Source organism: Papio anubis, chromosome 4 (assembly GCF_008728515.1).
Source record: "Papio anubis isolate 15944 chromosome 4, Panubis1.0, whole genome shotgun sequence".
NCBI classification, from domain to species: domain Eukaryota; kingdom Metazoa; phylum Chordata; class Mammalia; order Primates; family Cercopithecidae; genus Papio; species Papio anubis.
This window is the reverse complement of record NC_044979.1, coordinates 101,118,886-101,144,636: the sequence shown is the minus strand read 5'-3', so window position 1 is coordinate 101,144,636 and position 25,751 is coordinate 101,118,886. Positions and strand designations below refer to the sequence as shown.

Genomic DNA, 25,751 nt, shown 5'->3' with positions numbered 1-25,751 from the left:
CTGGGATTACAGGCATGCGCCACCATGTCCGACTAATTTTGTATTTTTAGTAGAGATGGGGTTTCTCCATGTTGGTCAGGCTGGTCTCAAACTCCCAACCTCAGATGATCCGCCCGCCTCAGCCTCTCAAAGTGCTGGGATTACAGGCATGAGCCACACGCCTGGCCCAAAATCTTCTTAAGCTGATAAGCAACTTCAGCAAAGTCTCAGAATACAAAATCAATGTGCAAAAGTTGCTAGCATTCCTATACACCAACAACAGGTAAGCAGAGAGCCAAATCATGAATGAACTCCCATTTGCAATTGCCACAAAAAGGATTTAAAATACCTAGGAGTACAGCTAACAAAGGAAGTGAAGAGCTCTTTAAGGAGAACTAAAAACCACTGCTCAAAGAAATCAGAGGTGATAAAAACAAATGAAAAGACATTCCATGCTCATGGATAGGAAGAATCAATATCATGAAAACAGCCATACTGCCCAAAGCAATTTATAGATTCAGTGATATTCACATTAAATTACCATTGACATTCTTCAGAGAACTAGCAAAAACTATTTTAAAATTCAAATGAAACAAAAAAAGAGCTTGAATACTCAAGACGAGCCTAAGCAAAAAGAACAAAGCTGGAGTCATCACGCTACCTGACTTCAAACTATACTAAAATGCTACAGTAATCAAACCAGCATGGTACTGGTACAAGAACACACGCATAGAACAGTGGAACAGAATACAGAACCCAGAAATAAGACTGCACACGTACAACCACCTGATCTTTGACAAACCTGACAAAAACAAGCAATGGGAAAAGTATTCCCTATGTAATAAATGGTGCTGGGAGAACTGGCTAGCCATATGCAAAAAATTGAACCTTGACCCCTTCCTTGCACCATATACAAAAATCTACTTGAGATGAATTAAAGACTTAAATGTAAAACCCAAATCTATAAAAACCTAGAAGAAAATCTAGGCAATACCATTCAGGACATAGGCACATGCAAAGATCTCATGACAAAGACACCAAAAGCAATTGCAACAAAAGCAAAACTTGACAAATGGGATCTAATCAAACTAAAGAGATTCTACAGAGCAAATAAACTATCATCAGAATGAACAGGCAACCTACAGAATGGGAGAAAATTTTTGCAATCTATCCATTTGACAAAGATGTAATATCCAGCATCTACAAGGAACTTAAACAAATGTACGAGAAAAAAACAACCCCATAAAAAAGCAGGCAATGGACATGAATTGATACTTCTTAAAAGAAGACATACATGTGGTCAACAAATGTGAAAAAAAGTTCAGCTTCACTGATTATCAGAGAAATGCAAATCAAAACCACAATGAGATACCATCTCCCACCAGTCAGAATGGCAATTATTAAAAAGTCAAAAAACAACAGATGTTGGTGAGGTTGTAGAGAAAAAGGAACACTTTTACACTGTTGGTGGGAGTATAAATTAGTTCAACCATTGTGGAAGACAGTGTGGTGATTCCTCAAAAACTTAAGAGGCAGAAATAGCATTTGATCCAGCAATCCCATTACTGGGTATATACCCAAAGGAATATAAACCACTCTCTTATAAAGATACATGCACACATATGTTCACTGCAGTACTATGCACAAGAGCAAAGACATGGGATCAGCCTAAATGCCCATTAATGATAGACTAGATAAAGAAAATGTGGTACATGTACACCATGGAATACTATGCAGTCATAAAAAGGAATGAGATCATGTCCTTTGCAGGAACATGAATGGAGCTGGAAAGCCATTATCCTCAGCAAACTAATGCAGGAACAGAAAACCAAATACTGCATATTCTCACTTATAAATAGGAGATGAATGATGAGAACACATGGACACACGGGGGGAACAACACACACTGGAGGCTGTCGGAGGGTGGGTGCAGGAGGAGGGAGAGCGTCAGGAAGAACAGTTAATGGATGCTGAGCTTAATACCTAGGTGATGGGATGATCTGTGCAGCAAACCACCAAGGCACAATGTTTATCTGTGTAACAAACCTGTACATCCTGCACATGTACCCCGGAACTTAAAAGTTGAAAAAAAACATAAATAAGTAAATCTCTTTTTAAGTACCATGTGCTACATCCCACAAAGTTTAATGTATTATACAAATTTTAATGTATAATAATTTCATTGTACATAGTTCTAAGTATTCTTTATTTCTATTAAGTTTTCTTCTTTGACATATTAATTTTTTAAAAGTGTGCTTTTTAATTTCAAATGTGTGGGATTTAATTTTTATTTCTAATCCATCTGAGGTCAGAGAACAAAATGTTGTTGAAATTATTGTAGATTTGTATACAGGTTTTATTCTTTGAGAAGAAAGTATACTCTACTTGTCAGGTGCAGAATTTTTAAAAGCTTCTCTAGAGTTCAAAGTTGTTAGACTGTATTGTTCAAATATTCTCCAGCTTCAATAATTTTTGTTGGCTTATTTGTAATTGAATGTGCTGTGTTGAAATCTCCCATTATGATGATGACTTTGGCAACTTATCCTTACAGTCTTATCAATCTGGCATATGTACTGACATTTATATATTTTTATTTCTCTACAGTATTTTATAGACATATAGAGTTTATAATGATTATGTCTTCCTGGTGAATTAAAATTTTTATATTATGTAGTGACCCTCTGATACAGTTTGGGCTGTGTCCCCACTCAAAACTTAACCTGAATTGTATCTCCTAGAATTTCCACAGGTTGTGGGAGGGACCCAGGGGGAGGTAATTGAATCATGGCAGTCAGTCTTTCCTGTGCTATTATCGTGATAGAAAGTCTCACAAGATCTGATGGCCTTATCAGGGGTTTCTGCTTTTACTTCTTTCTCATTTTCTCTTGCTACCACCATGTAAGAAGTGCCTTTCACCTCCTGCCATGATTCTGAGGCTTCCCGAGCCATGTGGAACTGTAAGTCCAGTTAAACCTTTTTCTTCCCAGTCTTGGGTATGTCTTTATCAGCAGCATGAAAATGGACTGACACACCCTCCTTGTCCTGAATTATTTTATTTCACTTAAATTATATTTTGCATTTGAATGTAATGGTGCTACTGTAGTTTTCTTTTGGTTAGTGTTGCAGGGTATATATTTTTCTATTCTTTCACCATCACCTTTTCAATGTTCTTCTTTTACTTATGAATAAAATAAACAGATTTTTAAAAATTTTTACCCAACCTGACAAAGTTCATCTTATAACTGGTGAATTGAGTCTACTCTTATTATGACTTTTGGTATACTTTGACTGGTTTTAACAATCTTAATTATCAAATCTATATTTGTATCACTTTTTAATGCTTGTTTTCTCTCTCTTTTTTACTTTTTATAGTCGGTAAGCCTTTGTTCATTATTTTCTTAATCCATTTTTGCTATTCTACTGGCTTAGAAGTTTATATCCTTATATATATTTTGATTCTGTCTTTTTTAACTCCATAAATTAGACATTATTATTTATTTAAATAATGTTTAGATTTAGACACTTATTTTTATTAATTTTTTAAATCTTTCTTCTTATATCTTAGACCAAAGACAATTCAGATCATTTTCCTTCTGCCTGAACCAAAATTTCTTTAGTGAATACCTCTTGAAGGCAAATGACCTCTATTTTGGTATACCTGAAAATGTCTTACAACACAATTTTCTAGGTTGGCAATTATTTTCTATCAACAAATTGGAACTATTCCATTGTCTACTGTCCTCTATTGTTGCTGCTAACATCTGCTGTCAATCAAATTGTCCTTCTTTTGTAAGATATGTGTTCTATTTCCAGCTGCTGTAACAGTAACAGAAACAGACAAAGCCCAAGCCCCTGAATTCATACAAGGTACTCTCTAAATCTACTAGGAACACATAGTTGATAAGCAAACATATGTATATACGTATATATGTCTATATATACATATATATATACACACACACACATGAAGAGGGCCACCGTCCTCCAGACCCCAGAATGGTAGATCCACTTGCGGCTTGCACCGTGAGCCTGCAAAACCCACAGATACTTAACGCAAGCCCATGAAAGCAGCCAGCATATATATATATATGCGTATATATATGCTTTATATATATATAATTAAGTGCTCTGAAAAAAGATAATAAAGCTGCATGAGAAGGCAAAGAAAGTGACAGCAAATTCTATTTTTGCATGCGATGGCCAGAAAAAAATTCACTGGCAAATATCTCATTGCACAGGGACCTTACAGCAGTGAGGGAGCTAGCTCTGTGGCTATCTAAAAGCAAAATGTCCCAAGGACAGAGAATAGCCATTGCAAAGGCCCTGATGTGGGGGGAGTGTCACAGCTTATATTAGTTTGCTAGGGCTGCCAAAACAAACTATCACAGACTGGGTGGCTTAAACCACAGACATTTATTTTTTCACAATTCTGGAGGCTGGAAGCCCAAGATCAAGGTGCCAGCAGGGTTGATTTCTCCTGTGGCTTCTCTCTTTGGTTTGCAAATGGTTGACTCTCCCTATGTCAACCTCTCTGTCAGAAACACAGGAAGAAAGTCAATGTGAATGGAGTGAAGTATACAAGGGTGAAATGTTCTGGAGAAAATGTTAGAGAGGCAGCATTGAATGCACTGAAACTTACAGGCCATTTTAAGGACTTTGGAGAGTTTTAAGGTGCAGACTAAATTGTGTCATCTCCCCCCAAATTCATGTGTTAAGAACTAAATATGACTGCATTTGGAGATAAGGGCTTAGTAAAGGGTAAGTGAGGTCATAAGGGTAGGACTCTAATCCAATATGGCTGGTGTCCTTACAAGAAGAGGAAGAGATATGAGATTTGCACACACAGAGATAAGGCCACACAGGGTTGTTGGGAGAGTCAATCACATGCAAACCAAAGAGAGAGGCCACAGGAGAAACCAACCCTGCTGGCACCTTGATCTTGGGCTTACAGCCTCTAGAATGGTGTGAAAATAAATGTCCATCATTTTTAAGCCACCTAGTCTGTGACATTTGTTATGGCAGCCCTAGCAAACTAATACAAGCAGTGACATGATCCGGCTTCCTTTTTGTTGCAGCCAATTCTTTTCTCCTAGCCTCTGCCCTTCAGTTTAGGATACCTTACTATAATTTTGCCAGAATATTAATATCTTACATCCAAGGATCCTGGGTTCCTTGGAATGGTCCAGATGTAGATTGATTCTTTGTTGTCTTCATTTAATCTGGCATTTTAAATCTTGCATAAAATTCTCTTATCTTCCTAACATGAGGAGGAAACCTCTCTAGTTCCCAATACTATTGTATTTTCTATCTGTTTTATATTTGAAAAATCCATTTCACTGAGAATCTGCAAAGATGGTATTATATAGATATGCTTACTTCAACTCTCAAGTCTGATAAACAGCCTTCTTAAATGAATATTGGCTATAGTAACAGATTTCTTAAAGGTTTCTTGATGTAGCAAGGTTGTGTATTTAATAGTCTTTCTAGTTTATGAAAGTCTTCTAACCTACCTGGTAATGAAGCAGCAGACAAACAACATCTGGGCAGATATTTATCTTGTTAAGTTAAATATGCACCTGGCCCCTTAATTATCAACTGTAATTGACAACTTCATCATCGCAGAGTACTTTTCTGTCCCTGCCACAGTGGTGCAAGCAATTAGGTAATAATTAATGATTCTTTAAGTGCACTATTTCCTGTGAGTTCAATTTTTACTGTACCTATATTTAAAGAGCAACAACTCTGTTTGGTTTACCCATATTGACAAATGTTAGAATGAATGAAAATTGCCATGCTTATTATGAGTATCTCAAGGGATCATCTATAATCATTTCTGACCTTTTATCAACTCCTCATAGTGCTTGCTTTATTTACATCCAACCTTATCAAATAACCATTAAGCATTAGAGCAATTTATAGGAACCAAATGTATATACTTTCAAAAAGATGCTCATTATCATATTATATATTATAAGAAAATATGTAAATATGTAAATGATCAATACTGGGGAAAGACTAAATAAATTGTTATACCTGAACTAAACATCATGCAAAAGTTTTAAGTTATAATTTTGAAAACTATAAAACAAAATGAAATATATCAAAAAATACATAAAATTCTCTAATTATAATTATATCAAATATTTATTTTAACAAACAAATGAAAAAATAGGTAGGTTAGCCATATCCCCAAATGAAAATTATATCACTGGAGAGCAGTGTTTTATTTATATATATAACATATTTATATATGTTTTATTTAAATAAAAACATTATTTACATTTTGAATAGGTAAAACATGCCCACAATACAACACCCAAAAAATACAAAAGAATATGCATTAAAAAGTTAATGTTCATCTTGGACCTGTCCCCGGTAACCTTGTTTCATTCCCTAGAAACAGCTTTTCTAAAAACTGGCAGCCTTTACTAGATTTGCATTTTATTCCAGAGACAGTCTACCTACTTATAAAAATATGTATACAAAATCTTTTTTCACACAAATGGTAGCACAAATACCTCACACATTATTCTACACCTTGCTTTTTTCCCTCAATAATACTTGGAATAGTTCCATGTCATTACATAAAAAGCTACCTAATTATTTTTAATTGCTATGATGTTTTATTAAATGAATTTGTCATAATTTATTTAACCATCCCATATTCATGTACACTTAGGTTCATTCCAGTCATTTGCTATTTGAATTAATATATCACACAGTAGCCAGAGAGATCCATTTAAAATAAAAATGAGGTCAGACTTCTGATTTACATATAGCATTATAAAGTTAGAATTTCTCCATTCATCTTCCCAGAAGTCTTTGTAAGATTAAAAAAAGAACTAGAAAAATAGACACAGGAATCATAAACACTTTTTTGTAGCAGTGGGTAAAAAAAAAAATCCACAAATGTTTATCCAGTTTATAGAAAATAAATAAAGTTAGATGAACTTATACACCAAACCCTGGGTCATAAAACTTTACCTAGTTTGATACAGAGCCCTGATTGTTCTACACCAGCCTCTTATAAGCAGTTGGTGTCAGAAATTTGTACATATTTCAAAGATTAGTAATCAGAGATTTATGCTTCTGGTAATTACAGAATAGCTGGTTTCAAATTAACTCTCCCACTAACAACAACTAGAAATATTTAGGAATTCATTTTTAAAATAGGTATTTAAAAACATTCGAGAGCTAAAAAGGTAGTGAAAACTTAAACCAAGATCCTTGAGAAAAAATAATTTATAAAGAGGTGAGCTTGGCAATGATTTCATATGGCAAATAATTTCTTTTTTTAAATTTCACTTTAAGTTCCAGAATACCATGTGCAGAACGTGCAGGTTTGTTACATTAGTAAATGTGTGCCATGGTGGTTTGCTGCACCTATCAACCTATCACCTAGACATTAAGCCCCTCATGCACTGGCTATTTGTCCTGATGCTCTCCCTCCCCTCGCTCCCCACCAACAGGCTTCAGTGTGTGTTGTTCCCCTCCTTGTGTCCATGCATTCTCATTGTTCAGTTCCCACTTATGAGTGAGAACATGTGGTGTTTGATTTTCTGTTTCTGTGTTACTTTGCTGAGGATAATGGCTTCCAGCTTCATCCATGTCCCTGCAAAGGACATGATCTCATTCCTTTTTATGACTGCATAGTATTCCATGGCATACATGTACCACATTTTCTTTATCCAGTCTATCATTGATGGGCATTTGGGTTGGTTCCATATCTTTGCTATTGTGAATAGTGTGCAATAAACATACATGTACATGTATCTTTATAATAGAGTGATTTATATTCCTTTGGGTATATATCCAGTAATGGGATTGCTGAGTCAAATGGTATTTCTGGTTCTAGATTTTTGAGGAATCGCCACACTGTCTTCCACAATGGTTGAACTAATTTACACTCCCACCTATTTCTCCACAGCCTTGCCAGCATCTGTCATTTCTTGACTTTTTAATAATCGTCATTCTGACTGGTATGAGATGGTATCTCATTGTGTTTTTGATTTGCATTTCTCTAATGATCAGTAATGTTGAGCTTTTTTGCATACGTTTGTTGGCTGCATAAATGTCTCCTTTTGAGAAATGTCTGTTCATGTCCTTTGCCCACTTTTTGATGGGGTTGTTTTTTTCTTGTAAATTTGTTTAAGTTCCTTGTAAATTCTGGATATTAGAACTTTGTTAGTTGGGTAGATTGCAAAAGTTTTCTCCCATTCTGTAGGTTGCCTGTTCACTCTGATGATAGTTTATTTTTATGTGCAAATCTCTTTAGTTTAATTATATCCCATTTGTCAATTTTTGCTTTTGTTGCAATTGTTTTTGGTGATTTTGTAATAAAATCTTTGCCTATGCCTATGTCCTGAATGGTATGGCCTAGATTTTCTTCTAGGATTTTTGTGGCTTGGAGTTTTACATTTAAGTCTTTAATCCATCTTGAGTTAATTTTTGTATAAGGTGTAAGGAAGGGGTCTAGTTTCAGTTTTCTGCATATGGTTAGCCAGTTTTCCAACACCATTTATTAAGTAAGGAATCCTTTTCCCATTGCTTTTTTAGGCTAGATTTGTCCAAGATCAGATACTTGTAGACATGTGGTCTTATTTCTGAGGTCTCTATTCTTTTCCATTGGTCTATATGTTTTGGTAACAGTACCATGCTGTTTCGGTTACTATAACCTTGTAGTATAGTTTGAAGTCAGGTAGCATGATGCCTCCAGCTGTGTTCTTTTGGCTTAAGATTGACTTGGCTATACGGGCTCTTTTATGGTTCCACATGAATTTTAAAGTAGTTTTTCCTAATTCTGTGAAGAATGTCAATGGTAGCTTGATGGGAATACCATTTAATCTATAAATTACTTTGGGAAGTATGGTCATTTTCACGATATTGATTTTTCCTATCCCTGATCATGGAATGTTTTTCCATTTGTTTGTGTTCTCTCTTATTTGTATTATTTTATAGCTCTCCTTGAAGAGGTCGTTTACGTCCCTTGTTAGCTGTGTTCCTAGGTACTTTATTCTCTTTGTAGGCATTATGAATGTGAGTTCATTCACGATTTGGCTCTCTGCTCGTCTATTATTGGTGTATAGGAATGCTTGTGATTTTTGCACATTGATTTTGTATCCTGAGACTTCACTGAAGTTGCTTATCAGCTTAAGGAGATTTTAGACTGAGATGATGGGGTTTTCTACGTATACAATCATGTCATCTGCAAATAGAGAGAATTTGACTTCTTTTCTTCCCATTTGAATACCCTTTATTTCTCTTGCCTGACTGCCCTGGCCAGAACTTCCAATACTATGTTGAATAGGATGAGAGAGGGAATCTTTGTTTTGTGCTGATTTTCAAAGGGAATGCTTCAAAGGGAATATGGTGACAGAGGGCATCCTTGTCTTGTACCAGTTTTCAAAGGGAACACTTCCAGCTTTTGCCCATTCAGTATGATATTGGCTGTGGGTCTGTCACAAATAGCTCTCATTATTTTGAGATACGTTCCATGAATACCTAGTTTATTGAAAGTTTTTAATATGAAGGGATGTTGAATTTTATCCAAGGCTTTTTCTGCATCTATTGAGATAATCATGTAGTTTTTGTCACTAGTTCTGTTTATGTGATGGATTCTGTTTATTGATTTGTGTATGTTGAACCAGCCTTGCATCCCAGAGATGAAGCTGACTTGATCATGGTTCATAAGCTTTTTGATGTACTGCTGGATTCGGTTTGCCAGTATTTTACTGAGGATTTTTGCATAGATGTCCACCAGGAATATAGGCCTGAAGGGCTCTTCTTTTGTATGTCTCTGCCAGGTTTTGGTATCAGGATGATGCTGGCCTCATAAATGAGTTAGGGAGGAGTACCTCCTTTTCAACTGTTTGGAACAGTTTCAGAAGAAATGGCACCAGCTCCTCTTTGTCTTACCTGGGCAGGGGTTGGTGTTTGTGTTCTATGCAGGCCTTCATCTGATTGGATGAGACTCACCCACATTGAAAGTAATCTGCTTTCCTCAAAGTCCACCAATTTAAATATTAATCTCAGAGAGAGGGTAGAGCAAGATGGCTGAATAGAAGCCTTCACCAGTCATTCCCCCTGCCACCCCACATGAACACCAATTTAACAATAATCTATACAAAAAAGGCACCTTCATTAGAACCAAAAATCAGGTGAGCAATCACACCATGTGGTTTTAACTTCCTATCACTGAAAGAGGCACTATGGAGGGTAGGAAAGACAGTCTTGACTCCCCAGTGTCACCCTTCCCACATCCCCCATCAGCGACTGTGTAGTGCGGATAATCTGTGCAGTAGGTGAAGGGAGAGGACAGTGATTGTGGGAGCCTGCATTGAACTCAGTGCTGCCCTGCCACGGCAGAAAGCAAAACTGGGCTAAACTCAGCTGATGTCTGCCCATGAAGGGAGCATGTAGACCAGCCTTTCGCAGAGGGGAATCGCCACTCCCAGGGGTCAGAACCTGAGTTTTGGCAAGCCTCTCCACTGTGAACTAAAGTGCTCTGGGGTGTCAAATAAACTTGAAAGGCAATTTAGGCCATAAGGACTGCAATTCCTAGTCAAATCCTAGTGCTGTGCTGAGCTCAGAGCTAGTGAATATGGGGGGCACATGACCTACTGAGACACCAGCTGGGGTGGCTAATGGAGTGCTTGCACCACCCCTCCTGCAACCCCAGGCAGCACAGTTCACAGCAACAAAAGTGACTCCCTTCTGCTTGAGGACAGGAGACAGGACAGTGAAGGGAACTTCATCTTGCATCTTGGATATCAGCTCAGCCACAGTAGCATAGGGCACTAGGAAATCATGAGGCCCCCATTCCAGGCCCTAGCACCCAGACAACATTTCTACATACACCCTAGGCCAGAAGGAAATCCATTGCCTTGAAGGGAAGGGCTCAGTCCTGAATGATGCATCATCTGCTGACTAAAAAGCCCTTGGGCGTTGAAGAACCAGCAGCAATACCCAGGTACTATGTCAAGGGCCTTATGTGAGACTCTGAGACATGCTGGCTTCAGGTGAGACCAAGCACATTCCCAGCTGTGGTGACTATGGCAAGAGACTCCTTCTGCTTGAATAAAGCAGAGGGAAAAGTAAAAAAGGACTTAGTCTTGTACCTTAGGTACCAGCTTGGCCACAGTCGGGTAGAGCACCAAGCAGGCTCTTGTCGTCCCTGATTCCAGGCCTTGGCTCTTGGATGGCATTTCTGGACCTGTCCTGGTCTGGAGGAGAGCCCACCACCCTGAAGGGTGAGTCCCAGGCCTGGCAGCATTCACTACAAGCTGACTGAAGAGCACTTGGGCCCTATGTGAACATCAGCAGTAGCCTGACAGTACAGTATACCACTGCCATTGGTATATGGTGGTGGTGACCATGGGGAGAGGTTCCTCTGCCGTGGAAAGGGAAGGAAGGGTAGGAAGGATTTTTGTCACATGACTTGAGTGCCAGCTTAGCCACAATAGACTAGAGCATCAGGTAGATTTCTAAGGTTTTTGACTATAGTCCCTGGCTCACAAATGGCATCTCTGGACCTGCCCAGAAACTGAAGGAACTTACCACCCTGAAGGGAAGGACACAAGCCTGGTTGGCTTTGCCACCTGCTGAATGTAGAGCCCTAGGACCTTGAGTGAGCATAGGTGGTAGCCAATTAGTGGTTACGGTGGGCCTTGGGTGAGACGCAGCACTGTGCTGGCTTCAGATCTGACCTAGTGCAGTCCCAGTGGTGGTGCCTGGGACTTGTGTCCAAAGAGGTGCTTGTGTCACCCCACTCTTAGCCCAGTTCTCTCAGAAAGAGAGACTGTTTGTTTGGGAGAAAGTAAGGGAAGAGAACAAGAACCTCTGCCTGGTAATCCAGATAATTCTTCCAGGTTGTATCCAAGACCACCAAGGCTTCTATGAGTACCTCTATGAGTCTGCAAGAACCACAGTATTACTGGGCTTGGAGTGCCCCCTAATACACATACAACTTAGCTACAACTCCCAAGTCCCTTCAAATACATGGAAAAGCTTCCCAAGAAGGATGGGTACAAACAAGCCCAGACTGTGAAGACTATAATACATACCTATTTCTTCAATGCCAAAACAGCAACAAATATCCACAAGCATCAAGACCACGACGTCACCAAATGAACTAAATAGGGGACCAAGGACCAGTCCTGGAGAAACAGAGATATGTAACCTTTCAGACAGAGAATTCAAAATAGCTGTTTTGAGGAAACTCAATAAAATTCAAGACAACACAGAAAGGGAACTCAGAATTCTATCAATAAATTTAACAAAGAGATTAAAATAATTAGAAAGAATTGAACAGAAATTTGGGAGTTGAAAAATGCAACGGACATACTGAAGAATGCATCAGAGTCTCTTAATTGCAGAATTGATTGAGAAGAAACAATCTGTGATCTTGAAGACAGGCCATTTGAAAATACACAGTCAGAGGAGACAAAAGAGAAAAGAATAAAAAAGAATGAAGCATAGCTACAAGATCTAGAAAATAGCCTCAAAAGGGCAAATCCAAGAGTTACTGGCCTTAAAGAAGAGGTTGAGAAAGAGATAGGGATGGAAAGTTTATTCAAAGGGATAATAATAGAAAACTTCTCAAACCTAGGAAAAGATCAGTGTTCAAGTACAAAAAGGTTATAGAACACCAAGCAGATGTAACCCAAAGAAAACTACCTCAAGGCATTTAACAATCAAAATCCCAAAGATCAAGGATAAAGAAAGTATCCTAAAAGCATCAAGAGAAAAGAAACAAATACCATACAATGGAGCTCTATTGCATCTGGCAGCAGACTTTTCAGTGAAATCTTACAGGCCAGGAGAGCGTGGCATGCCACATTTAAAGTGCTGAAAGAAAACACTTTTATTCTAGCATACTATATCCAGTGAAAATATCCTTCAAACATGAAGAAGAAATAAAGACTTTCCCAGCCAAAAAAAAAAAAACAGCTGAAGAATTTTATCAACACCAGACGTGTCCTAAAAGAAATGCTAAAGGGAGAAAGAAAGTGAAAAGGAGGAAGGAAGGAAGGAAGGAAGGAAGGAACGAAGGAAGGAAGGAAGGAAGGAAGGAAGGAACGAAGGAAGGGAGGGGAAGGGAGGGGCAGGGAGGGAGGGAGGGAGGGAGGGAGGAAGTGAGGAAGGAAGGAAAGAAGGAAGGAAGGAAGGAAGGAAGCGGCATTAATGAGCAATAAGAAATCATCTCAAGGTACAAAACTCTCTGGCAGTAGTTGACGACACAGAAAAACACTGAATATTATGACACTGTAATTAATCTTTGTAAACTACATTTAGATAGAAAGACTAAAACATGAACCAGTCAAAAATAATAACTACAACAACCTTTAAAGATATAGACAGTACAATAAGATATAAATAGAAACAATAAAAAGATTAAAAGTGGGAGAGTTTTGTAAGTTTTTATTAGTTTCCTTTTTGCTCATTTGTTTGTTTCTGCAATGTGTTGTCATCAGTTTAAATTTGTTTGTTTCTGCAATGTGTTGTCATCAGTTTAAATTAATGGATTATAATATAGTATTTGCAAGCCTCATCGTAACCTCAAATCAAAAAACATACAGCAGATACACAAAAAATAAACAGCAAAAAATTAAATCATACCACCAGAAATAATCACCTTCACTAAAAGTAAGATGAGGAGGAAGAAAAAGAAGGAAGAGAAGACCATACAACAACCGGAAAACAACTAACAAAATGACAGCAGTAAGTCTTTATTTATCAATAATAACACTGAATGTAAATAGACTAAACTCTCCTATCAAAAGACACAGAGTGGCTGAGTGAAAAATAAAAAATAAAAAATAAATAAGACCCAATTACCTGTTGCCTATAAGAAATACCCTTCACCTATAAAGACAAACATAGACTGAAAATAAAGATATGGAAATAGATATTCCATGCCAATGGAAACCAAAAAAGAGCAGGAGTAGCCATACTTACATCAGACAAAACAGATTTCAAGAAAAAATTGTAAGAAGAGACAAAGAAGGTCATGTATAATGATAAAGAAGTCAATTCATCAAGAGGATACAATAACTCTAAATATATATGCACCCAATACTGGGGCACCCAGATATAGAGAGCAAATACTATTAGAGCTAAAGACAGAGATAGACCCCAATACAATAATAGCTGGAGACTTAGACATCCACTTTCCTCATTGGATGGATCTCCCAGACAGGAAGTCAATAAAGAGACATCAGACTTAATCTGCGCTATAGACCAAATGGACTTAATAGATATTTACAGAGCATTTCATCCAATGGCTGCAGAATACACATTTTTCTCTGCAGCATATGGATCGTTCTTAAGGATAGACCATGTTAGGTCACAAAACAAGTCTTAAAACATTCAAAATAACTGAAATAATAGCTAGCATCTTCTCTGACCACAATAGAATAAAACTGGGATCAATAACAAGAGAAATTTTGGAAACTATACAAACACATGGAAATTAGAAAATATGCTCCTGAATGACCAGTGAGTCAATGAAGAAATGAAGGAGATTGAAAACTGTCTTGAAACAAATGATAATGGAAACACAACATATGAAAACCTATGGGATAAAATGAAAGCAGTACTAAAAGGGAAGTTTATAGCTTTGAGTGCCTACATCAAAAACGAAGAAAAACTTCAAATAAATAATGATTCATCTTAAAGAACTAGAAGAGCAAGAGCAAACCAAACCCAAAATTACTAGAAGAAAAGAGATAATCAAGATCAGAGCAGAAGTAAATGAAATTGAATTACAAAACATCAATGAAACAAAAAGTTGGTTTTTTGAAAAGATAAACACAATTGACAAAGCTTTAGGTAGACTAAGAAAGAAAGCAAAAAGATCCAAATAAATAAAATCAGAGATGAAAAGGAGGCATTACAATCAATACTGCAGAAACTCAAAGAATCTTTATTGGCTACTATGAGCAACTATATGCCAATAGATTGGAAAATCTACAAGAAGTGGATGAAATTCCTAGATACGTACAACCTACCAAAATTAAGCCATGAAGAAATCCAAAACCTGAACAGACTAATAGCAAGTAATGAGACTGAAGCCATAATAAAAAGTGTCCCAGCAAATAAATGCCTGGGACCTGACAGCTTCACTGTTTAATTCTACCAAACATTTAAAGAAAAACTCATACCAATCGTATTCAAACTTTCAAAGGATAGAGGAACGAATACTTCCAACTTCATTCTACAAAGTCAATATTACTCTGATACCAAAATCAGACAAATACACATTTAAAAAAAAAAAACTCACAAAACTACAGGCCAATATCCCTGATGAATATTGATGAAAAAAACCTCAACAAAATACTTGCAAACAAAATTCAACAACATACTAAAAAAATCATGCATCATAACCACGTGGGATTTACCCCAGGGATGCAAGGATAATTCCACATACACAAATTAATCAATGTGATACATCGTATCAACAAAATGGAGAACAAAAAGTATGTGATCATCCCCATTGAAGCTGAAAAAGCATTTGATAAAATTCAACATCCCTTCATAATAAAAATTCTCAAAAAACTGGGTATAGAGAGAACATACTTCAATGTAATATAAGCTATACACAACAGACCCACAGCTAGTATCATACTGAATGGGGAAAATCTGAAAGCCTTTCCTCTAAGGTGTAGAACATGACAAAGATGCCCACTTTCACCACTGTTACTCAACACAGCACTGAAAGTCCTAGCTAGAGCAATCACACAAGAGAAGGAAATAAAGGACATCCAAACTGAAAAGAAAGAAATCAAATTATCCCTGTTTGCAGATGATATAATCTTATATTTGGAAAACCCTAAAGACTACACAAAAAATCTGTTAGAACTGATAAACAAGCTCAGCAAACTTGCAGGATACAATATCAACATACAAAAATCAGTAGCATTTCTATATGCCAACAGCAAACAATCTGAAAATGAGATGAAGAAAGTAATCTCGTTTACAAAAGCGACACATAAAGTTAAATACCTAAAAATTAACTTAACAAAAGAAGTGAAAGATCTCTATAGTGAAAACTATAAAACACTGATGAAAGAAATTGAAGAGGACACGACAATCATGGAAAGATATTCTATGTTCATGGATTGGAAGAATGAATATTGCTATAATGTCCATACTACCCAAAGCAATTTACAAATTTAGTGCCATCCCTATCAAAATACCAATGACATTCTTCACAGAAACAGAAAAAAAACTTAAAGTTTTATATAGAACTGCAAAAGACCCAGAATAGCCAAAGCTATCTGAAGAAAAAAGAACAAAACTGAAGGAATCACAGGACCTGACTTCAAGTTATACTACAGAGCTTTAGTAACCAAAACAGCATGGTACTGGCATAAAAACAGACACATAGACCAATGGAACAGAATAAAGAACCCAGAAACAAATCCACACATCTACAGCAAACTCATTTTTAAAAAGAATATACATGGGGGAAAGACAGTCTCTTCAATAAATGGTGCTGGGAAAACTGGCTATCCATATGCAGAAGAATCAGACTTGACCCCTATCTCTCACTACATACAAAAATCAAATCAAAGTTGACTAAAGACTTAAATCTAAAACCTGAAACTATGAAACTACTACAAGAAAACATTGGGGAAACTTTCCAGGACATTGAAGTGGACAAAGGTTTCTTGAGTAATACCAGACAAGCGTAGGCTACCAAAGAAAAAACGGACAAATGGGAACTCATCAAGTTAAAAAAAGAAAGAAAGAAAGAAAAACTTCTGCACAGCAAAGAAAATAATCAATAAAGAGAATAGACAGCCCACAGAATAGACTAAAATACTTGCAGACTACCCATCTGACAAGAGATTAAAAACCAAAATATAAAACGAGGTCAAACAAACTCTATAGGAAAAAAAAAATCTAATAAGCCAATTAAAATATTGGCAAAATATTTGAGTAGACGTTTCTCAGAGAAGACATACAAATGGGAAACAGGCATATAAAAAGGTGTTCAACATCATTGATCATCAGAGAAATGCAAATCAAAACTACAATGACATATCATCTCACTCCAGTTAAAATGGCTTTTATCCAAAGACAGGCTATACAAATGCTTGCGAGGATGTGGAGAAAACCTCGTACGCTGTTGGTGGGAATGTAAATTAAGACCACCACCACGGAGAGCAGTTTGGAGGTTCCTCAAAAAACTAAAAATAGAGCTACCATATGATCCAGCAATCCCACTGCTTGGTATATACCCCCAAAAAAGGAAATCAGTATATCAAAGAGATATCTGCACTCCTACGTTTACAGCAGCACTATTCACAATAGCCAAGATTTGGAAGCAACCCAAGTTCCATCAGCAGACAAACAGATAAAGAAAATGTGGTACCTATACACAGTTGTGGACTATTCAGCCATAAAAAAAGAATAAGATCCTGTCAATTGCAACAATATGGATGGAAGTGGAGATCATTATGTTAAGTGAAATAAGCCAGGCTCAGGAAGACAAATTTCACATGTTCTCAATTACTTGTGAGAGCTAAAAATAAAACAATGAAACTCATGGAGCTAGAGAGTATAAGGAAGGTTACCAGAGGCTGGGAAGGCTAACTGGGGTGGAGGGTGTACAGGAGGGGGAGGGGAATGTGGGGATGGTTAGTGGGTACAAAAAAGTAGAAAGAAAGAATAAGACCTAGTATTTGATAGCACAATACGGCGACTATAGTCAATAATAATTTAAATGATACATTTTAAGATAGCTAAGAGTATAATTGGATTTTTTAAGATAGCTAAGAGTATTAATTGGCCAGGTGTGGTGGCTCATGCCTGTAATCCCAGCACTTTGGGAGGCCAAGGCCGGCAGATCACGAGGTCAGGAGATCGAGACCATCCTGACTAACACAGTGAAACCCCGTCTCTACTAAAAATATGAAAAATTAGCTGGGCGTGGTGGCAAGCGCCTGTAGTCCCAGCTACTCGGGAGGCTGAAGCAGGAGAATGGCGTGAACCAGGGAGGTGGAGCTTGCAGTGAGCCGAGACAGCACCACTGTACTCCAGCCTGGGCTACAGAGTGAGACTCCATCTCAAAAAAAAAAAAAAGATACATTTTGTTACTTCATATTTTCCTACAATTTCATATAGGTGTATTTGCTGGTTCATTTACTTTCCTCTGGTTTTGCAGTTAGTTCTACATTGTCATTTCTAATACATGGCTTTATGTCTTCCTTTTAAAAAACGATTAGATGACCTAATAGTTTATATATTTCTCTGATTTTTCAAACAACAAACTCGTGCATTTATTTAGTTTCTATAAATGTTTCTGTTTTCTAATATATACATTTCTGCTTTTATTTTTTCTGCTTTTCTTGGGTTCATTTGATTATTTTATTCCTAACTTTTTAATTCAATGCTTATTTGTTATGACCATAAGTATGTGGAGTTTTTTCTTTCAAGTTCTTTCCAACTATTATTGGATTATACTATTTAAAAAATGAATACACATAGAACAAAGTTTTCTAAGAAAGTACATTAAATCTATGTTCTATTTTCAAGGCTACTGGAATAGTAACCTTGACATATATAAAAGACGTGAATAGTAGCCTTGAAACATATAAAAGATGGGTGATCATTTACTTTTGTTACTCTTTGAAAATATGACAAAATAGCATAACAACAGTATAGCTTATGGCTGTGAACTTGGACTCTGCCATCTTGCAGCTCTGGATTAAACTCTCGACCTTATTACTTACCTGCTGTGCGATGTTTGGGAGGTTACTTATCTTCCCTGGGCTTCTGTGTTCTTATCTGAAAGAATAAGGATTTTAAAAACAAAAAGATACTTTATTACATAGGGCTGTCAGCAAACTGGCTGGGCTTCTGCGTTGGATGGGGACTTGGATAACTTTTCTGTCCAGCTAAAGGATTGTAAATGCACCAATCAGTGCTCTGTGTCTAGCTAAAGGTTTGTAAATGCACCACTCAGCACTCTGTCAAAATGGACCAATCAGCACTCTGTAAAATGGACCAATCAGCACTCTATAAATGGACCAATCAGCAGGATGTGGGTGGGGTCAAATAAGGGTATAAAAGCAGGCCACCCACTCTTGAGTCAACAACCAGGTCTTGTTTCCTTGCAGGCTGTGTGCAATAACTGTTATTGCTGCTCCCTCTGCCTCTGTGCCACCACTAACACCGGGAAGGTCTGAAGCTTCAGTCCTGAAGCCAGAGAGACCACGAACCCACCAGAAAGAAAAAACTCTGGACATCTGAACATCTGAAGGAACAAACACTGCACACACCATCTTTAAGAACTTTAGCGCTCACAGCAAGGGTCTGTGGCTTCATTCTTGAAGTCAGCCAGACAGAGAACCCACCTGGAAGGAACCGATTCTGGACACATCAGGATGATGAAAAGTAAAAATCTTTATGAAAAGTACAGAATAGTGCTTTGTCATGCAAGTTCAATTACTCTGCTTGTTTATGAAATAAGTGAATACTATACTTCTGGTTTACTTCAAAAGGCTGATAGCATATCAGTATTTACTTACAGAGGTCTGGACAAAAAGGCCTGGAATGGAGCGTATTCATTCACCACGTATTTGTGAGGGTCCATAGCTTCCCCCCAAGGGCTTTCAATGGCCCTTGGAACAGAGTTTCTAGTGGAGCCAATATCTCCAGTTACTTCCATTGGCCTTGGGAGAGAGTACAAACTCCCTGGTGTAGCTCTGCACACCCTGGTCCCTACTAACATCTCCCAACCTTCATTCCCATTCTAATAAAACTCTGTTTCTCAAAAAAACCATATTCTCTCTGCAGCTTTCTCTATCACAGGTTTCTCAAGCTTAGCACTACTAATACTTGGGAGCTAAATATTTGTTGTTGGGGACTGTCATGGGCATTGCTGGATGTTTAGAGCATATTTGGCCTCTCCCCACTAGATGTCAGGAGCAAACCCCACTCCCTTCCCCAGTTGTAACAACCAAAAATGTCTAGTCATGGACATTGTCAAATGGCTCCTTCCAGGCAAAGTCACTCCTAGCTGAAATCTGCTCTATCAAGAATGCTGTTACCCCTATTTGCCTGGCTAACTTCAACTCATTCTTAGTTTCGGCTTGGAAGTCACTGCTGTATCCCCACTGTCAAAACCGGCGCTTGTGTAATTAAACAAATAGGTGATCCAAAAACCGGTGCCATTATTCAGTACAAACGGAGAGGAAAGGGAGGGGTGGGGGCAGCCATGAAGTTAGGGAGCATTAAGGTAGTAGATTGGAAAAGGCACTAGACTTATGTAAGAAAATAGGATGGCTTTTAGCTTCCAGAAATGATTGGGTGAAAAGGTGACATCAGGCCGCCTGGTGGCTCACGGCTGAAATCCCAGCAATTTGGGAGGCCGAGGTGGGTGGATTGCCTGAGGTCAGAAGTTCGAGACCAGCCTGACCAACACGATGAAACCCCGTCTCTACTAAAAATACAAAAATTAGCTGGGTGTGGTAGTGGGCCCCTGTAATCCCAGCTACCCGGGAGGCTGAGGCAGGAGAATTGCTTGAACCCTGGAAGTGGAGGCTGCAGTGAACCGAGATCGCACCACTGCACTCCAGCCTGGGTGATGGAGTGAGACTTTGTCTCAAAAAACAGTAAAACAAAACAACAACAAAAAATTCACATCAGTGAGGATGAAACTATAAAAAGAAGAATGGATTAGGGTGAGAGGATGGAGAAAAGGAAGAGTTCAATTTTTGTGTTTTATTTTGTTTTATTTATTTTATTTATTTTTTATTTTATTTTGAGACAGAGTCTCACTCTGTGGCCCAGGCTGGAGTGCAGTGAGCCGAGGGAGTGCAGTGGCGCGATCTCGGCTCACTGCAAGCTCCGCCTTCCGTGTTCACGCCATTCTCCTGCCTCACCCTCCCGAGCAGCTGAGACTACAGGCATCCGCCACCATGCCCGAGTAATTTTTTGTATTTTTAGTACAGACGGGGTTGCACCGTGTTAGCCAGATGGGTCTCGATCTCCTGACCTCGCGATCCACCCGCCTCGGGCTCCCAAAGTGCTGGGATTACAGGCATGAGCCATGGCGCCCGGCCTACTTTATTTATGTTTGAGACCGAGTCTCACTCTGCCGCCCAGGCTGGAATGCAGTGGCCCGATCTTGGCTAACTGCAACCTCCGCCTCCAAGGTTCAACCGATTCTCCTGCCTCAGCCTCCCGAGTGGCTGGGATTACAGGTGCCCGCTACCACGCCAAGCTAATTGTTTTGTATTTTTAGTAGACACTGGATTTCGCCATGTTGGCCAGGCTGGTCTCCAGCTCTTGACCTCAAGTGATCCACCCGTTTCGGCCTCCCAAAGTGCTGGGTGGCGTGAGCCACCGCACAACCAAGAACTCAGTTTTTTAAGTAACAGTGTGAGGGGCTATAGAACCGCTCAGCAGGGATTCTTGAGGCCAGCGCTCATGGCATGAGTGAGGGAGGCAGTAGCTGTTTCTCTTGCCGGGAGTTCGATCTGTGTCCTTAGGGGGCAGCTAAGGTTCTTGTGGAACCTACAAACTCCCTTTCTTCCACGGGCACCCCACCATACCAAACGCACAGTTTCCCTACCTTCGAAATCACGCAAACACCGCTGCTGGAAGGAATCTAATGTTTAAATGGAACGAGGAAGCGATGAGAAGTGAAGAGCGAAGTGGGAGAGAGAATGACGGTGGCCGAGAGAAGCTGTCTTCAGACCCTGCCTGCCCTCGCCCTGGGCCTGTGGAGCGCAGGAAGGCACTTTAATCCGAACAGCTAGTGCCATCTAGTGGCCGATTCTTAGAACTAGAGGAAAGATTTCCTGCGGCCTGGACCAAAGAGGGCAAAAGCCGCCAAGAGGAGAGGAATGAGGGACTTGGGGAAGCAGGAAAGGATACAGGCAGTGATTGGAAAGACAGACATTAGCTGTTCTCTGGGACCCAGAATTCAAACATCCAGCTCGGGACAGGACACATGCGCTATATTCAGGCTGCCCGTTGGCGGCCCTCCATTTGCAGCAGCCCCTCTCAGGGAGGCAAGCTGCTCAGAGCCAGATCACTGCCCTGCAATCCCCCTCAGACTTCTAGGCCTCTTTGTTTGCCCGACCATAAGATCCCTCAAGCCTTGCTGAAGTTTTTCTCCCAATTATTAGCAGCCTGTATTACCAGTGCTTGTGTATGTTATTTCTTATTTGGAAATCCAACAAGCTTTTAATTAGAGAAGCAACAGGAAGAGATATTAAGCTATATTAATGCACCTGAAAACCCAGTACAGCTAAGAGAAAAATAATTTCATAGATAACAGCACTGTTGAAAATTACAGGAACAGCTTCCAGTAAATAACTAAATGGAAAGTCCCAGAGAGGGTCAATTGTTGCCGGTTAATATTTGTAGTAAAGTACAGCACTTGATAATGCTGCTATTTCTTATTCTTATGGGAAGCAAACAACAAGAGTTGGGATTTCCCCTTGAGATCCTAATTCCCAGATCCTGCTACAATGAATTTAATGAAAGTTTATCTTATAAATACTTCCTGCGCCAATAACTCCTAGAAAGGTCTCTAGGATGCTTTTCTTTCCAAGAATGTCACAGACATGACCATATCTCAGGTCTGAAGACAAGCACCGAAGTAGACTGTTTGCAAAAATGCCTACGAGTATTCCCCTCCTTGTATGCACTCCTTGAATCTGGGCTCCCTTTGACTTATTTTGTCCAATTAAATACCATGGAAGGCACTTGTTAATGCTAAGCCTGGGCTTCAATAAGCTAGCCAAGGCACCAGGACATTTGAGAGAGTTCAGTCAAGATCAACAAAGCCATCTGTAGCCAAGTAGAGGACCCAGAAGGAACCAGAAGAACTTAGCTGTTCCCACCCCAAATGGTCAATCTTCAGAATCATGAGCTAAGTAAATGATGTTTTGGATTTTTTGGTTTTTTTTTTTTTTGGTTGTTCTGTTTTTTTGTTTTTGTTTTTGTTTTTTGTTTTTGTTGTTGTTGTTGTTGTTCTTGTTGTTGTTTTGAGACAGAGCCTTGCTCCGTCGCCCAGGCTGGAGTGCAGCGGCACCATCTCAGCTCAATGCAACCTCCGCCTCCTGGGTTCAAGTGATTCTCCTCCCTCAGCCTCTCCAGCAGCTAGAATAACAGGCACCCACCACCATGCCTGGCTAATTTTTATATTTTTAGTAGAGATGTGGTTTCACCACGTTGGCCAAGCTGGTCTCGAACTCCTGACCTCAAGTGATCTGCCCGCCTCGGCCCAGGATTACAGCACCCGGCTGATGGTTGTTTTAAGACCCTAACTTTTGAAGTGGTTTGTGATACAGCAATAACTAATAGACATAAGCATTATGACTAAATTGCATCCTAAAAAGTTTATGTTTCCTGACTGAATGGAAAACCGTGATACACATTTTCTTAAAGGGGGTATTTGAGGGACAGGCCAAATAGGATTAAGGAGGTTGGGTCTTCTCACGTTGCTGATCAGGGAAGTCTCTGGATTTCCCTTTGGAGTCATCCAAAGTAACCCTAGCTGTAAGAAAATCTATTCAATCATTAGCAGATTCTAGTTAAGCAGATAGATGAAATTTTAATAAGGTATAATTCTGGTTGTTACTATACTTACCTAACTTCCTCATTTATTTCACACCTAATTTATTGTAACAGCTAATTTCTCTTACCCTAAATTTATTTCTACTTCAATTTATATTGTTGTCTACACTCAAACTAATTTTTGTCCTAATGTCTCTTTCAATATGCTGCTCCCCTGCTGAAAATTCTTCAACATCTCCCTACTTCCTACCACACAAAAATAGTCTCTGCAAACAAAGTTAGCAAAATTAATTAATTAAAAGTTAACAAATTAGACAATAAAAATTTTAAATGTCTTTTCTTCTAAAAATACGGTTAAGATATTGAAGACAAGCCACAAACTGGGGGAAGATATTTGTAAATCACATATCTGATGAAGGCCTTGTATAAATAATATGGATTTTAAAAACTCTCACAATTCAATAAGAAATCAAATAAGCCAACTTTTACAAAAACTGGAAAAAGATGTAAACAGCCAAAAAGATATGAGTAGCAAATAAACACATGAAAAGATATTCATCAGCATAATTAGAGAAGTGCAGATCAAAACTATAATTAGATCTTGCTGCACGCCTATTAGAATAGCTTTTTTTTTTTTTTGAGATGGAGTTCTGCTCTTGTTGCCCAAGCTGGAATGCAATGACTGACCTTGGCTCACTGCAACCTCTGCCTCTGGGGTTCAAGCGATTCTTTTGCCTCTTTATCCTCTGCCTCTGCAGTTCAAGGGATTCTTTTGCCTCAGCCTCTGGAGTAGCTGGGATTACAGGTACCTGCCACCACATGCAGCTAATTTTTTGTATTTTTAGTAGAGATGGGGTTTTACCATGTCGGCGAGGCTGGTCTTGAACCTGCCTCAGCCTCCCAAAGTGCTGGGATTACAGGCATGAGCCACTGTGCCTGGCCAGAATAGCTTTTTAAAAGCTAACAACACAGAGCACTGGTGAGGATGCAGAGCAACTGGAACTCTGATATATTTCAGGTGGATATGCAAAATGGTACAACCACTTTGGAAAATGGTTTGACAGTTTCTTACAGGAGATAGGGAGAATTATTACATAAACTTTAGCACATTCACTCCTTGAAATTGTATACAGACTTTTAAAATAGCTGATTACAAAAATTGAGTTGAAATATTAGAAAATGATGAAGACATTAAATATAAAAAGTGGAGTTTATTCTATTATAATATTAGTATAAAATACAGTTTACATTGGATAAAGATGAGTAAAACTAAACTTCTAATGTTTAATATCATTATATTGGTTAAATCTGAATTTACAGATCCTCTCAAATATGTCTTACTCGGGTATTCAGAGGTACTTACAACAATGTTTCTAAACACTTTTAGCTTTTTATAAACTTTATTGATATGCAATTCATATACCAACCAAGTCACCCACTTACAGTGTACACTTCAATGGTTTTAGTATATTCATAGATATTTGCACTCATCACCCCAGTCAATTTAAGAGCATTTCATCAACTCAAAATGCAACCTCACACCTTTTGCAATCATCCCTGTATCCACCACCCCCATCCTCTCTCAGCCCTAAGTAATTGCTATTCCACCTCTGTCTCTGTAGACTTTTCTGTTCTGGAATTTCACATGAATGGAATCATATAATGTATATTCTTTTGTGACTGGCATCTTTCACTTAGCATAGCATTTCCAAGATCCATCCATGCTTTTTCAGGTATCAGTACTTCATTCCTTTTTCTGGCCCAATAACAATCTATTGTGTCACGTAGCACATTTGTTCATCTGTCAGTTGATGGCATTTGGGTTGTTTCCACTTTGGGCTACTATGAAGAATGCTACTTGAAACATTTACATACAAGTTTTTTTTGTTTTTCTTCTTTCTCAATACAGACATTTATGATGATAAATTCTTCTATAAATTTTGCTTCAGCTGCATCCTATAAATTTTTGGTATATTGATCTTTATTTTCATTTACCTCAAAGTAGTTTCTGAATTTTTTTTTTTTTTTTTGACAGAATCTCACCCTGTCACTCAGGCTGGAGTGCAGTGGTGTGATCTCAGCTCACTGCAACCTCCACCTCCTGGGTTCAAGCAATTCTCCCTGTGTCAGCCTCCCAAGTAGCTGGGACTACAGGCATGCGCCACCATGCCCAGCTAATTTTTGTATTTTTACTAGAGACAGGGTTTCACCATATTGGTCAGTCTGGTCTTGAA

General features: G+C 38.5%; 1 long non-coding RNA gene across 1 annotated transcript in view; it reads right to left on the bottom strand.

Moving 5' to 3' along the window:
- The window catches only part of LOC103882920, a 32,249-nt gene extending 9,306 nt beyond the window's left edge, over positions 1-22,943 (bottom strand). Inside the window, exons 1-2 of the long non-coding RNA XR_002520979.2 lie at positions 21,563-22,943; positions 18,717-18,771 (exon numbers count right to left, since the gene is read on the bottom strand). This is a non-coding gene — a long non-coding RNA (uncharacterized LOC103882920). The remainder of the gene's footprint in view (positions 1-18,716; positions 18,772-21,562) is intronic.
- Positions 22,944-25,751: the final 2,808 nt, after the last annotated feature.